The sequence below is a fragment of the Amphiprion ocellaris genome, chromosome 15 (genome assembly GCF_022539595.1).
Source record: "Amphiprion ocellaris isolate individual 3 ecotype Okinawa chromosome 15, ASM2253959v1, whole genome shotgun sequence".
Lineage (NCBI taxonomy): Eukaryota > Metazoa > Chordata > Actinopteri > Pomacentridae > Amphiprion > Amphiprion ocellaris.
The window spans coordinates 22,262,790-22,267,013 of NC_072780.1; the positions used below are offsets into that span (position 1 = coordinate 22,262,790).

General features: G+C 40.4%; 1 long non-coding RNA gene across 1 annotated transcript; it reads left to right on the forward strand.

The window, feature by feature from the left end:
* Nucleotides 1-207: 207 nt before the first annotated feature.
* Nucleotides 208-3,832, forward strand: LOC129350615 (uncharacterized). Its single transcript, XR_008604079.1, has 2 exons — nucleotides 208-724; nucleotides 3,434-3,832. It is a non-coding gene; the product is annotated as an uncharacterized LOC129350615 (long non-coding RNA).
* Nucleotides 3,833-4,224: the final 392 nt, after the last annotated feature.

A 4,224-nucleotide genomic window follows, 5' to 3' on the forward strand; every position in this document is an offset into this window, starting at 1 on the left:
TAGCTGCCACCCTGGCAGTATAAAACGATCTTGGGAGTAAAGAACAAATATACTATATCATTCAAATTCGTAAGTAGGCTTACTACAAATCTCATAAGTTCAACAAGTAGAGGGTTTTAGTGCTTTAATCAGTCTCTGTTTTAGGATTATATCACTGTACAAAGGCGTTTTTAAATGCACTGATCTGTTATCTCGATCATAATCTATGGAAGCAAATCAGACTCATCAGATTCTGAATTTTAAAAGCTGCTGAATTTCCTACTTTGAATTTTTTTGCATCAAAATTACGTATGTGAATTTTTTATGCCTGAATTTAGCTCATCAAAATTCTAAAAACCAGTTAAAAATTCAATGTCTTCAAAATTCGCCATCAAAAAAATTCAATGTCTTCAAAATTCGCCATCAAAAAAATTCGATGTGTTCAAAATTCACCATCAAAAAATTCAATGTTCAAAATTCGCCATCAAAAAATTCAATGTTCAAAATTCGCCATCAAAAAATTCAATGTTCAAAATTCGCCATCAAAAAATTCAATGTTCAAAAATTCGCTGTCAAAAAATTCGCTGTTCACATCCGGGGGACTCAGGCGTAAACAATCGATCCCGGCCAAAATCGAACCAACGCCCAGCCAATCACGTGGCGCTCCTCGGGTCATGTGACGTAGACGGTTCGCCTCACAACATCGGGGTCAACCACGGATAACGGCATGAACAACGGCGCTTCAGTGAGTGTATTAATCCTTTTTTGTCCTGTATGTGGTTTGTTTTTGTGAGAGTCAGTAAGCTGTAATGCATGCCGTTAGCGGCGCTAGCACAGCGTTAGCCGCGCTAATACAGCGCTAGCACAGCGTTAGCCGCGCTAAAACAGCGCTAGCACAGCGTTAGCCGCGCTAAAACAGCGCGAGCCACGCTAATACAGCGCTAGCCGCGCTAATGCAGCGTTAGCCGCGCTAATACAGCGTTAGCCGCGCTAATACAGCGTTAGCCGCGCTAGCCGCGCTAATACAGCGCTAGCCGCGCTAGCACAGTAATAAGGTCACACAGACAGCACGTTCTGCAGCTGGGTAGTTGAGTAACAATTTTATAAACGCACAAAAGGGGGGAAGTGTGATTTATGCGCCCGAAAATGCAGTTAAATCACAGAGCAGTAGGGTTGCCACCTTTCAGAAATGAAAATAAAGGACGCCCACCACGGCTCCTTGGGGCCACAGTTCAGGAAAATCGGAAGGATATTCTCAGATTCAGAATTCCACCATCAATAACTCATTATAAACGATGCCTCTTTTCCATCGTTGTAAGGTAGACAATGTGCTACAAGCCTAGTTTTATCAACAGTAGCTGTCTTTCAAGCTGCAGAAATAACATTGGTGTCAACAGGAGCCAGTTGAAGGCTGCAGCGATTCTGGTAACACTACAGTGTATCAGAGAGAAGCTATTGAATATTTGTGTCTCTCTTTACTGTTGCAGCAGTTTTGCAATTTGCAGACGTCCCTGTTCACTCCATAGACATCAATGGTATTCATGCAGCTTGAAAGACAGCTACTGTTGATAAAACTGGGCTTGTAGCACATTGTCTACCTTACAACGATGGGAAAGAGGCGTTTATGTTTTGACCAATGTTGCCAACTCCTCAGTAAGGAAAGTAGCTATTGGCTGTCCTAAAAGTCACTAGAAGTCGCTAAATGATGTCATCGCCTAATTTGCATAATTTCCCGTTTGCATGTAATTGTAATCAACATTGTGGGAGAGACAAAAAGTGACTTTAAAATACCCAAAATATATTTCTGAACTAGAGGCTAACTGCAGTGATTTATTTTAGTGTGACAGTGAAGAAACATTTTCATTTCAGCGTCTTTGAGTTTTTGGAAAAGCGCTTTATAAATAAAATTTATTATTATTATTATTATTATTATTATTATTATTATTATTATTATTATTATTATTATTTCCATCCCGCTCTGTAAGCAGGACGGGATCTGCAGAGACTTTGATTCATCTGCCGTCTGGACATGGAGTGATGTGGGTCTCCTCTAATCAGACAGTGGGATGCTGCAGGTCACTAGACTGACCCCCTGTTCTTTGGAAGGGGAGGAGCTCACAGCGCCACCTGCTGCTTGCTGAGGACAGTAACTGCAGAACGATCCGAGCTTTCATGTCAGACAGGGGCGGATCCAGATTAATTTTAGTGGGGGGCGGGGGGCACAGGGGGATACAACAGATATTTTTTTTGGGGGGGGGGTTGTAAGAAAAAATTAAAGCTGCTACCGACCTCTCGCTTTTACAAAGTATTTTTCATGGGTTTTTTTTTTGGCTCTTTAACCCAATAGGAAAGCTGTATATGACCTTTTCATTTTGGACTGTTAACATTCAAATTATGATGAACTTGTTTCCTTGTTTATGTGAATTACAACATCATTAGCTGCAACATCTGCCTGTTGTGTAAAACTGGTAGCTCAACGACAGCATCCTGAGGGCAATTAAGTGACAAATATTGTGCAAGAACAGCACTATTACAACCCTGTCAATTTCCACTTCTTAAAATGTTTACTGCCAATTATCACACATAAAACAAGAAATAATATTCTGTACTAATACTTCTGTACCACCCAGTACACAGTGAATAAATATTATCTGAAAGTGGGGTTATTGTTTTTTATCAGCACAATACAAAAAGATTAATGTTAGACATATTCCAGTTAAGACTCTAGAATATCATGATTTATGTAAATTTACCTCAATAATATGAATGTTCAGGTTAAGACTGTACAGTGATATTTATTATGTAAGTTTAGCTGATTAAAGTTTATGACTGCACTACAATATTATTTATTATTTAAATTTACATTATTATAATATTTAGGGTCAGACCCGACAGTATTGAGATTAAGAAATCAAATATTCTATAAAATGTAAATACACTGAACTCATTTGGATATAGTTAAGTGAGACTGTACAATATTCTTTGACACAAATCTATCTAAATCAAAATTTTAATCATTTTTACTCCAAACATTTACTGGACTGATTTAAACATTAAAATCACTTCTTTCTAATCCTCTGCTGTACGTTCAAACCTGAGGCCTTAAATAGAAACACACAAGTATCTGATTGAAGGAACTTCTGCAGAGTCTTGGTTCCAGAACATGATGATAGAATTATAGACAAACTTTAACAAAAGCTGCCTGAGAGTTTACAGGTTTTTATGTTGGATTTCTTCAGTCATTTAATGAGCATTATCAGCAATAATCAAGTGTTCATTTGATGAACTTCATTTCCTAAAACATCCAGAATTGGAGCTCATATCTTTGGCAGCTGTAAAGTTTCTGCTCCTTCAAAGTTCACAACACAATGAATGAATTCCTAAAACACTCTCAATGCTGGAGAGCGTTTGTGAAGCTGAAGCAGTGATCAGTTTTTCTGTTTCTTCTCTGGAGATGCACAATGAGGGACGTCTGCAGCGACTGAGAAAGAGTCTCACCACATCCTGACATGAGGAAAAAGACTTTATTGAAGACTACAATGAGAAAAACTATCAGACAGCAGACGGCTGCATTCAAGGTGAGCTCTGAACATTTGATCTGGAACAGGAATTCAATAACGGCAGCATGAGCTTCATTTCAGTCTGTAGCTGCTGAATTCATGGATGAATCATCTGGCACTAGAGAGGAAGACCATCAAACATCCACGTCAGCTGATGGAGGTCCAAGAGTCTCACCAAACAACCTACAGAGTGAAGACCTCAGATCTGATTGGACGGCCTCCTATTCAGCCACGTGTGAACAAATGCCTCTAAGTTGATTTGTTTTCTAAAATAAATCTAGTGTGAGTCCTAATCTATGCCTGTGTGTTTGCTTCTTTACACTGCTGTTAACAGTTTAGGCTGTTAGATTGTTCCGGATAAGTACAAGATTCTTCAGAGCCATTCTACCACGAGCCTGACAGGAAGAACAGCTACTGAATGTTCCTGTGGTCCCCTCAAGGCTACAGGAGGAGCCCTACGAGGACGAGCCGGTCCACCTGATGGCGGCCAGTCACTGTGGTTCAAAGCCAACACCGACTACGTGGACTTCTACTGGACCACATGGAGGCCTTCAAACCGGACCAACAAATTCAGCGACTCCCCGACTCGTGGGTCTGAGGACGCCACCAAGCCTCGGCCCAGCCGGCCTCCTGTCTGTGGGTGTTTGAGTGCTGAGAGGTTTGTGGATGCATGTGAACGTTCCGT